Below are 12566 nucleotides of genomic sequence, written 5' to 3' on the forward strand. Positions count from 1 at the left end.
ATTTAGAGATTTTTTTTTTTTTTTGCCTGGGAATGGGGAGTAGCTGACCATAGAACAGAGGTCTCCAAATCCAAAGGAAGTTATTTCCTTTGAAACAGAGTGTGGAGAAATTCAAGCCTAAAGGTTCTCTCAAAAAGTGTAGGTTGGTGTCTTCTTCCTGCCTTGTCTTCATTGGTTTTGTTCTCAGAGCTGCCGATAGCAAGATGTCTTCAGGAAATGCCAAAATTGGGCATCCTGCCCCCAACTTCAAAGCCACGGTTGTTATGCCAGGTGGCCAGTTCAAAGACCTCAGCCCATCTGACTACAAAGGAAGATACGTTGTGTTCTTCTTTTACCCTCTTGACTTCACCTTTGTGTGCCCCATGGAGATCACTGCTTTCCGTGACAGGGCAGAAGAATTTAAGAAACTCAACTGTCAAGTGATTGGTGCTTCCGTGGATTCTCATTTCTGTCATCTGGCATGGATCAACACACCCAAGAAACAAGGAGGATTGGGACCTACGAACATTCCCTTGGAATCAGACCCTAAGCGTACCATTGCTCAGGACTATGGAGTCTTAAAGGCTGATGAAGGCATCCCATTCAGGGGCCACTTTATCATTGATGATAAAGGTATCCTTAGGCAGATCACGGTAAATGACCTTCCTGTCGGCTGCTCTGTGGATGAGACTCTGTGACTGGTTCAGGCCTTCCAGTTTACTGACAAGCATAGGGAAGTGTGCCCAGCTGGCTGGAAGCCTGGCAGTGATACCATCAAGCCTGATGTCCAGAAGAGCGAAGAATATTTCTCTAAGCAGAAGTGAGCACCGGGTCATTTTAGGGCTGGGCTGCAGTGGGTGGCCATGAAAACAAAATCTCTTTTGTACTATTGTCATGCTTAGAACATAAGACTTTAGACTCTGTGCGGATGTGGTATGGGACAGGACAGGCCTTTCCTGCAGGGGTTGGGGAGGCCAGCCTTTCTTCCTCTGGAGAGAAGGGCCTGAGCTGTTATGGGGCAGGCCAACTGTTATGTACAGTAGTAGGGCATCACTTTTTGTCTTTTGTTGTTTCTATTAAACTTGAACTGAAAAAAAAAAAATAGTGTAGGTTGTAGTGAAAGGCATCAATAGGTTAACTGGAGATATATGCTAAGCTATACACTGGCTAGCTTCACAGGAAAAAATGGAAACAGAAGAAGCCTGCCTGGGGCCAAAACAAATTCTAAACACTGACTGCTAACTATCTCTTGATTGCATGTTTGTGAAGCAATTCAAAAGGCACTGGAATGACACCGTTGAAAACAATAGAGCAGGGGGGGCCGGGTGGCTCAGGCCTTAAGCATCTGCCTTTGGCTCAGGTCATTGGGTGGCTCAGTCGTTAAGCGTCTGCCTTCGGCTCAGGTCATGATCCCAGGGTCCTGGGATCGAGCCCCGCATCGGGCTCCCTGCTCCGCGGGAAGCCTGCTTCTCCCTCTCCCACTCCCCCTGCTTGTGTTCCCTCTCTCGCTGTCTCTCTCTCTGTCAAATAAATAAATAAAATCTTAAAAAAAAAGAAAACAATAGAGCAATAAGCCTGCAATTAGTGGAGATTAATAGCTGGTTGAGGGCAGGGAAAAAAACATTCAAAGGAGGAAACCACGGTCATCCCAGGTGACTGTGGGCATACCCAAGGCTGTGTTCCCTGAGGAGAAACATGAAGCTTCACACTCCAGGGGGAGAAATAAGCTTACTAAAATAGTCCAGCCAGTGAATGTAAAAGGAAACAAAGAAATAAAAATAGAAAGCCTGGGAGCAGTACAGTTCCCAGAAATGCTACAGTATATTATACAAAATGCCCATTTTCTAACAAAAAATTATGAGACATGCAAAGAAGCAGGAACATGTTAGTATAGATAAAGAGGGGGCATTTTATAGCGATAAAGGGGTCCACCAGGAAAACACAATTATAAACATATATGCACCTAACAATAGAACATTAAGATACAGGTAGCAAAACAAACAGAAATTAAGGGAGAAATAGATAATTCAACAATCACAGAGATTTAATGCCTCAGTCCAATAATGGACGGAACAGCTAGGCATAAGATCAAAAAATATATAGAAGGCTTGAACACACTACACACCAACCAGACCTAATAGACTTAAGAGTGGAAACAACCAAAATGCCCATCAACTGATGTGGATAAACAAAATGTAATATATCCTTGCAACAGAATATTCCTTGGTTATAAAAAAAGAAGGAAGCACTATATTATACATGGTACAACATGAAATAGTTCTTTCTGGGCCCTCTTGCCACCTAATCCACACAGAACTCTTTTTCAAACCTGGACACAAGAGTGACATATTTCTATAACCTAGAAAATTTCCCAGACACCTGATAAATGACATTTCTAAGTCTCCATCATTTTCTTTCTCCTTTATTTTTCCTACTTTTGCTACTAGGGGCCTAGTGTGGGCGTAGTGTTGGGATCTGCTATCATAGACAAACATGGCTTGGCTTAAGACTCCTTTGATCTGTGAGCTATAAAGTCTGCAGAAACAGGAACACTAGTGTCTACTTTTCTACTAATATTTCTCATAGAAGAGCACAGAGCATTGTGAATAGTGAGTAGTGAATAGTGAATAGTGAATCTGATGCTGTTAACAGATGGTTTCTTTACAGAATGAGAGAAATTGTGGGTTCCAGTGGGATAACTGTGGATATTTCCTCAAATGAAAACCAAGGTACCCAGTTAGGGAGGGCTGTAACATCTGACACCTCAGGACACACACCAAACAAGCTGCAGAGATTCCCGAAGGAAAATCTCAAACAACTGGGGGTAAGTGAGCCTCAGCCAGGTGGAAGTTCTGGTGAGGAGAGACTGGAAGTTTTGTTTAATCTTGGGTGGTGGTGGCAGCTGGGTTGCCTGGGAGGTGGTAGAGTGGAGTCCTAGGAATCCCATGGAGGAGGCCTTGATGGACACCAGTGTATACCTGTCCAGGTGATGCCAGGGAAAAGGACAAGGGGTCACAGTGATGCTATTTTAGTGGTTGCCACTAGAGGGAGCTTTACTTAAGAGCGCTCTATTTTAATTTTCTATTTACATTCAATTTAGCTAACATATAGTGTATTATTAGCTTCAGGGGTAGAATTAGTGACATCTGAGGATTCGATCCATAGGTGACCTCTATGTTTGAACAAAGAAATCTTCTCTCTTGGAATGTTCACTCATGTCTGTATTTTATTCTATTCTGTCTTTATCCAGGTGGCTCAGATTATGATTGGTGTGATATTCATCTTCTATGGGATCATTGGAATTATGGTTCTCCATTACACAATACACAAAATCAGTTTCTTCTCATTTAAGATAGGCTTCCCCATAAGGGCAGCTTTATCTGTGAGTACATCTGATTTGTGTCTAAAATAATTAATAGTCAATTAACTCTTCATTCAGTCAATCATCCAGTGGTGCATTAGACTCCTGCAAATACTGCAGAGTTTTCAAACATGCTAATTGAAGATTCAATATTCAGTCTCAGCCATTCTAGATCTTCCATTGTAATATGAAACTTAAGGTCTATGTGTTGGGGATTCTTATTAAATTCTAGATGTGTAGCATAAAGTCATACAGTGAACTCCTGCTCACTTGCTTTAGGAGACTATATTGGGTTGGGTTATTAGATAATCCTTGGTTCATCCACAGACTTATCTTCAAATGTGCAAGGGGTATTGAAGTGTTGAAGATAATGGTGAGGTGGTGAATTACTCCTTTCAACTTCTCTGTTTTCCTGGCCAAAATTATTGAGATGAATATCATGTTGTATGAGTGCATATAGTCCCTTGTCTGAACCTCAAAATAACTTTACTTTATATCCAGCTCTCTTTTTCATTTTTCTCCACCTTCCATTAAAACATTCACAGGATTCCTTTGATTTCACTCCTCTACTTTAAAGATTTTTTACCTTTAAATATGGCAGTTATTTTCATAAGGATGTGAAGACAGCAGGAAAATTTAGTCAATTCAATAATCTGTTCTACTCAAAGTTTTGAAGGGATTTTCATAGGAAAAAAATAGTAAGAATAAAGTTGGTCCTTTAGAGATGGACAGTAAATGTCCAGGAAGCAGTGCTCATATGCCCCTTTCTCTCCCATGAGCAGCTTATCATTTCCGGATCTGTGACAGTTGTGTCTGCAAAGAAGTGAACAAAAGCTCTGGTAAAGTATCAGTTAATTCATACTTCATTTATGAATAGTGTGTGGCCATCTAATACTCTGATACCCTATACAAAGCCCAGTGGGCCAGGCCAGAAGTTCCGTGGTTTTCAGTACTTTTGAGGACAAGTACAAAGGTCTTTTCTTTCCACTAATTCATCTGATCACCCCAGGTCTGGATATAATCAGAAGCCCTCTCAGGTTTAGATAAGCTATATTGCCCTGGCGCTTCAGAATACAAATCTTCATGGTCATGAATGATGTTGATACAGAGAAATGAATGCCTTAGGCTTGATCGCAGTAGACCTCTATTTGGGCCCATCCAGCACAGGGAAGGGAAATAAGAAAGGCCCACAGCTGATGATTTTGCCTATGGCACATTTTATTCAGTTGTCAATTGCCTCAAGCTTTCCTTTGCTCCATTGTGGGTTTCCATTTAATTTCACTGGCAGGAAGAGGTATTATGAAAGCTTAGCGAATATGTCTCCTGGGAAAGGCTTATGGAAGCCTGTAAGAACATGGAAATAGGAGTGCCTGGGTGGCTCAGTCCATGAAGTGTCTGATTCTGGATTTAGGCTCAGGCCCAGATCTCAAGGTTGTGTGATAAGAGCCCCGTATGGGGCTCCGCACTCAGCACAAAATCTGTTTGAGATTCTCTCTCTCTCTCTCTCTCCCCCTCGGCCCCTACCCCCACCCAGTCACGCGCTCTCCTTCTCTAAAATAAATACATAAATCTTTATTAAGAAGAATATGGAAGTAAAGGGTCCTGAATATTTTCGGTGAATGAACTTTTTTTTGTATTTCAGCTGAGAGGAAATGTGAGAGCTAACACCATCAGCACATCTGTGTCGGGCATTGGGGTACTTATTCTCTCAAACGACTTAATAAAAACCGTCTTCCTGGATTGTGACAGAGATTTATGTTCTGGTATCAAATGAGTTGCACATGTAAGTATTTTTCTTCTGAATGCTGAAAAGCCTGACAACTTATGAGGCTCAGGATCAGGAGCTAAGATAGCATAAGCACAAGTCGTAAAAAAAAAAAAAAAAGTTCCTGCACTTGAGGTTTATTCATAATTTCTAGCTAAATTTGATGTCTTTTTAACAAGAGGCAGAATATTTCCATTCCATATGAACATCACCAGGGCAGAGAGCCCAATATTCCTTTATCCCAGTTGGATACCTTCATGAAAAATGGCAAACAAATGGACCAATGTTATTTATTTCTTTGTCCATGACTGTGGTGATTTCCATTATCTGCTTTATATTAATTCTTCCACAATTTTTCTATAATAAATATGCATTACTTATACAATTAAAAACCATCAATAATAATAAACATTGCCTTCACGGTTTATATTTTATCTACATTACCAGTACCGGTAAGCAGACCTTGCACTATATGGCCATGTGGAAGAAAGGGAGATTGAATATCTAAGGAAGAAGAAGAAAAATATATATTATTTAATTATATAATGAAATATATTAATTACATATAAATTATATAATTTATAATTTTATAATTATATAATATGTAACATATAATTATATTAAATTATATATAAATTAAATATATAAAATTTCTCTTGGGGAAATTTTTTTTTAACAAAAACAAGAAGATTGGAGGATTATTGCTTCTGGACCAGTTGGAGTAATGGGGATTGGGTTCTTCTTTCCACTTGAAACACCACCAACAAAACTCAAGAAATATAAGAAACAATGATTTTCAAGACACTGGACAGTGACAGCAACAAAGAATTCGATCCCTGAGGATGATATACAAATGAAGCAAGCCTAATGACTGCTCCCACGTACTGACTTGCAAGCATTTCCTGGCCACAGCACAGGGTTAGAGAATCCAGGTGGAACCAGGAAAACTCTCTGAGTTGAGGAGATGGGGGAAGCTGAGCCTCAGGAGAAGCCAAGGCATCAAGAGTTTGCAGGACAGAGCACTTGAGAAGAGAGATCTGCAAACAGAGATAATTCCAGACATATACAGTACTTATCAGTGCATGAAAGAATACCTGAAGGCAGAGAAAGGATCACCCCGAACGATTAAAGGGAACAGTACCCAACATTCACATAAGGCCAGGTACAGTGTCTGTTTCAACCTGCCAACCTGTAAAAATATCCTGTATCTAACATGATAAAAGTACAATGTCTCACATCTAATAAAAAATTTACCATACATACAAAGAAACAAAATAACATGTTCCATAACAAGATAAATCAATTGAAAACAGACTCAGAAAAGGCACAGATGTTAGAATTAGCAGACAATGATGTTAAGAGTTACTTTATTCTGCATTCCATACTTCCAAAATTTAGGTACAGACCTGGAAAATATTTTTTTTAAAAAGTCCCACATCAAACTTCTAGAGAAGAAAACTGCCATGTTTGGGGAGCCTGGCTGTCACAGTTGGTTGAGCATCTGACTCTTGATCTCAGCTCAGGCTGTGAGTTCAAGCCCTACACTGGGCCCCACACTGGGCATGGAGCTTACTTGTTGGATGTTTGAGAAGAAAAACTGGCTGGTAGGATTAATGACAGAATAAACATTCAAGAAAATAAATACTTATAATAAAAGACTAATAATGACCTTGAAGAAATAATACTAAAAACTCTCCAAAGTGAAAAAGAGAGGCACAAAATAAACATGAATATATTAAAAGAGTATCAGTGGCCAATGAAATAACTTGAAGTTATTGAAGAGACATGTAATTGGGGTCCCCACAGAAAGAGAATGTGGGACAGAAAAAATATTTGAAGAAACATTGGATAAATTTTCCCGAAATTTCTTAAAACTTGTATAATCACAGAATCCAAGAAGCTGAATGAACTCTGAGCATAAGAAAATAAACAAACCAACAAACTATATCAAGACACATCATAGTGAAATATCTCAAAACCAATGATTGAAAGAAAATCTGAAAAGCAGCCAGGGTGGGGAGAAAAACACATATCATACAGAGAATGACAACAGATTTCATATCAGAAACAACAGAAAGGAGAACAGAGTGAAACAAAATTTTAAAATACTAAGAGAAAAAAATTTGTCACCCTCAAATTCCGTGCCCAATGAAAATATCTTTCAACATGAAGACCCAATAAACATGTTTTAAGACATGCAAAGGTTAAAATAATTTATCACCAGAGCCTTACATTACAAAAAAAGTGTTAAGTTCTTCAAGAAGAAGGAAAATGCATCCAATGATAGCAATGTATTTGGGGGACTTAAAAATACATATGAATCATGTGTAAAATAACAAAAGCATCCAGTCCAAGGGGGTAGAAATGAAAATATATGATTATAGGGTTCTTATATTACAGATAAAGTGTTATAATATCAATTGAATATAGATTATGATTGTTTAAATACATATATAATATAAATCCTAAAGCAACCACGATAATAACACAACAAAGAATTATATCTAATAAGCAAAAATAGGAGATAACATGAGATCACAAAAATATGTAATTAATCCAAAAGAAGGCAGCACGTGGAGAAAGGGGAAAAAATAGATAAGACAAATATAAAATATATAATAAAGTGAAAGACTTAAGGTTAACCATATAAGGGATCACAATAAATATAAATAGCCTAAATAAAAGCCAGAGATGGACAGATTGGATTTAAAAAAAAAAAAAAAAGACCAAACTCCGTGTTCCCTATAAGAAATACACTATAAATATAAAGAGATAGGTATGTTTGAAGTAAAGGAGGGAAGAAAAGACATATCATGAAAAGAAAGTTGATCTGTGAATATCAGAGTAGATTTTAGAGTAAAGTATACAACTAGGGATAAAGGAGGTCATTTAGAATGATAAAGATGATTTTGGGGAAAAAAATGAACAAAATAGGAATTGAATTCATAAAATAAGAATGAAAAGAGAAACTGACTGGGAGAAAATGTTTGCAAAACACATGTCTACCAAAGGACTGGCACCTGGAGTATATATCTGGAATATATAAAGAATTCATAGGAGTAAAACACCAACAGTCCAATTAAAAAGTGGGCAAATGATACGAAGAGACACTTTGCTGAAGAAAATACATGCATAGGTCAAATTGGCACAAGAAAAGACATTTAACATGATTATTATTTAGGTAAATGTACATTAAGACCATGACAAGGTATGACTACCTCCCTAACACAATATATAAAACTTAAAAATAGTGACAATACTGAATGGTGTCAAGGATGCAGAAAAACGGGATCTTTTAATGCATTGCCGGTGGAGAGATAAAATGGTACTCTGGAAAATATCCCTCAGGAAAGTAGTTTGTCAATATTCTAAAAAACTAAAGATACACTTAACATGCAACCCAGCAGTGTCCCTCCTGAGCGTGAATCTTAGAGAAATAAAAACTGCACAAAATCTGTACTTGGCTGTTCATAGAAGCTTCATATGCTCATAGCAGCTACATACAAAAACTGGTAACAACCAAGCGTTCTCTAGAGACTTGGAGAGAAATGATTTAACTATGATACACTCATACAACAGAATACCACTCAGCAAATAGAAGGAACGAACTACTCATTCATAAAAACAACTTCTCTGGATCTCAAGAGCAGGATGCTGAGTGAAAAGCCAATCTCAAAATACCATGTATTGTATGATTCCATTCGCATGACATTCTTGGAATGGCAATATTATAGACATAGAGAACAGATTAGTAGTGAACAGGGGTTAGTGATGGCGGAAGGAAAGAGGGATATTTTTGTGGAGATGGAATAATCCTGTGCCTTACTTGTGGTGGTGGTTATCACAAATCTGTGCATATTATAAAATCTCACAGAACCACACAAATACATTATACCAATGCTAATTTCCTGGTTTTGATATTGCACCAGAGACACATGGGATACAGCCATTGGGAGAGTGGATAAGGGTAAATGGGACCACCTTGTGCTCTCTTAGCAACTGCCTGTAACTTCCTTTAATTATTTCTATATAAAAGTTGGGAAAAATGGGGAAAAGATTGAAAAGACACTTGGACAAAGAAGATAGATGGCAAATAAGCGCATGAAAGATGCCCCTGGTCACTAAGAAAACGCAGATTAAGATCACAGTTGCTTGTTACCACACATCTGCTAAAAAGGACTGGCATCATTTTTGAGAACCAGTGCCGTCTTGGCCCTGCAGACAATTTCACATCTTTCGGATGAATTATTATAAAAGAACCTTGGACTTCTAAGAGACTTCTGGTTTAATTAGGGCACCAGAGGGCGCCTGGGTGGCTCAGATGGTTAAGCGTCTGCCTTCGGCTCAGGTCATGATCTCAGGGTCCTGGGATTGAGTCCCGCATCGGGCTCCCTGCTCCTTGGGAGCCTGCTTCTCCCTCTGCCTCTCTCTCTCTGTCTCTAATGAATAAATAAATAAAATCTTTAAAAAAAAAAAATTAGGGCACCAGATTCAGGAGGAGGATTTGGATCCCCTACCATTTCGCCTTGAATCCCCTATCCATTGAAAAGACTTGCCCTTGTAGACATTGCATCTTTTCTACTATCTGAGAATGAACAATATTAAAATACTAACAACTTATAAAATAATCATTGTGGACATAGGAAAGGCTAATTTTTAAAAAAATGCAGTCACTGTTGTGTTAAAATTCATAGGAATGCTGGCTTTTTTTATTCTTCTGAAATTCAGTTCTTCTTCAAAAACACCACATTATATATATATATTTTTAGCATTTTTTTTAATTATGTTATGTTAATCGCCATACATGACATCATTAGTTTTTGATGTAGTGTTCCATGATTCATTATTTGCATATAACACCCAGTGCTCCATGCAGAACGTGCCCTCTTTAATACCCATCCCTAGGCTAACCCATCCCCCCAACCCCTCCCCTCTAGAACCCTCAGTTTGTTTTTCAGAGTCCATCGTCTCTCATGGTTCATCTCTCCCTCCGATTCCCCCCCTTCATTCTTCCCCTCCTGCTATCTTCTTCTTCTTCTTTTTTAAACATATACTGTATTATTTATTTCAGAGGTACAGATCTATGATTCATCAGTCTTACACAATTCACAGCGCTCACATAGCACATACCCTCCTCAATGTCTATCACCCAGCCACCCCATCCCTCCCACCCCCCACCACATTATATTTTGAAATTTAGATTCAACCTGGTGTTACCATTTTATGTAATGCTAAGATGGTCCCCTCCAAAGGCCTGAGCTGGGAGAGCTCTGGGAGAGAGGTTTTCATAGGGCAATGGGAGTAAAATCCAACCCAATGGAATTTTATTCTCTTTAACAGGGTCTCGTGGTTATACTGATGATACTAAACTGTTTGCAATTTTCAATTACGCTTTCCCTGTCCATACTCACCTATAATGCGGATGGCGAGAAAATTGATCAGGTAAGTAGCAGTTCTTGAGAGAATGAGGGTGCAATTGATTATTTAGTGATTTGCGCTGTGGTTATTTGCATAATTTTGGAGTGGAACAAAGATGAAACAGGTGGTGTAGAATTTCTGAGAACCACTCTCTATAGGCTGACCACACTTTCCAGCACACTGATGAATGCCTAGGATAATCAGAAACTTTCACCCATGTTGATACCAAGTAATTCTATTTTTTGGTTAGTTTATTGATTCATTGATTTGTGTATTTAACATACGCAGAATCCCTACTTGTGTGATGCACTGTGTAACATGGCAAAGAGACAAAAGTCAGTCCTTCCATTAAATAACTCAAAGCATGATTGGTAGTATCACCCCATGAAGAGATGGATGATACTATTGTGGTATTATGCTGTAAACTCAGACTACCTCCAAAATGCCTTAAAGTTGTCATTTTATTTTCCTTTCCTGTAACAGTTCAGAAGTATGCAGCCCACACCTAGTAATGTAACTTTAACCTCCTGCATTGTGTGGCTTTTCTTTCTGTGTAGAAGTTGCTGCTTTGGTTCTTTCCTTTATGTCTGCATCATACGCCCAGAACTTTGTCATACGACCACACACAATTGCAAGGGAAGTTGCATAATTTAGTCATTACCTGGGCAGTTGTTTCTGTAAGTGAAACCTAGGAGTTCTGCTATTCAAGGATGCAGACAAGATTGAAAATTGGTAGACAAAGAGTATTTCTTGTCACATTGTGTTCTCTGGCTACCCAAATGTCATGTTCAACTTTCCTCCCCCAAACTGAATATACTTCCCCACTCATCAAGGTGGAAAATCCTTGGAAAACAAAAGTCTGATACATTTGTTACACTTGGCTCAAAGTCCAGGATTTTTGAGTGATTTGCCATTTCCCCCTACAATTCTGGAACTTACTTGTTATTTAAGAAGTTACTAAGTAGAGGAGGGGGGAAAGATGGCGGAGGGGTAGGGGACCCTAGTTCAACTGGTCCCCGGAATTGAGCTGGATATCTACCAGACCACTCTGAGCACCCGCGAAACCAGCCTGAGATGTAAGAAGATCTGGATCTCTACAAACAGAATATCGCAGGCGGTTGGTTTCGAGGTACGAAGCGGGGAGCCGTGATTCCGCAGGCAGATATCAGAGGATAAATGGCAGCGGGAGGGTGCCTGGACGTGGGGATCCTACACCGTCAGTGAGTGACAGCCACGCGCGCTGCGGACAGGCACAGACTCGCAGACTGGTAGCGACGGGAAAGAACTTTAGGGCAGCCCCCGGGGTGGAAAACCAGACCGGCGGGGTCACACGCACGCGAACCGCAGCCCCCCGGACAGAAACCCAGAACGACGGTCAAGCACACGTGAACTGCAGCCTCCGAGACGGAAACCTGGTGCCCCGGGGTCGCACCGGTGAACTGCAACCTCCAAGGTGGAAACCCCGAGCAGCGGAGTCACACGCACGCGAACTGCAGCCCCCGGGACAGAACCCCAAGCGGCGGAGTCGCGCGCACCAACTGGGAGCGGCTGGCGGTTTTAGAAGCACAAAGGGCAGAGACGTGCCCCGGCCTGGAGGCAGGACTGGGAGCACTGCGGAGGGGCGCACAACCCAGGCCGCTGCAGTTTATAGCAGCACGGACAGAAACGGAGACGGTGTGGCCTGGAGAGCTCACTGAAGAACAGACTGAGGTCTCTCTGCTCTGAGGCAGAGGGTTGGAAACGGTATCTTCTGCTCTGACTCGCGGAAGAGACGTGGAAAGCCACCAGGGAAAGGCGCCAGAGAACAAAAGCCCCAAAGACTGATTCCCACTGAACCCATCCCCCACCACAGGGGCACAGGGCAACTCCGCCCAAACAGGGTTGCCTGAGTAACAGCACGGCAGGCCCCTCCCCCAGAAGACAGGCTGGGAAAACAAGAAGCCAGCAACCCTAAGGTCCCAAGAAAACAGGTGCATCTTGCTTGGGTTCTGGTCAATAATTTGGACTCTATACATTCCCTCAAACACCCATCAACAGAATGAC

At 40.4% G+C, this 12566-nt stretch overlaps 1 pseudogene; it reads left to right on the plus strand.

Annotated features, from left to right (window-relative positions):
* The first annotated feature begins 203 nt into the window (after positions 1–203).
* Positions 204–806, plus strand: LOC110575863 (annotated as a pseudogene).
* Positions 807–12566: the final 11760 nt, after the last annotated feature.

This window comes from Neomonachus schauinslandi, chromosome 11 (assembly GCF_002201575.2).
Source record: "Neomonachus schauinslandi chromosome 11, ASM220157v2, whole genome shotgun sequence".
Lineage (NCBI taxonomy): Eukaryota > Metazoa > Chordata > Mammalia > Carnivora > Phocidae > Neomonachus > Neomonachus schauinslandi.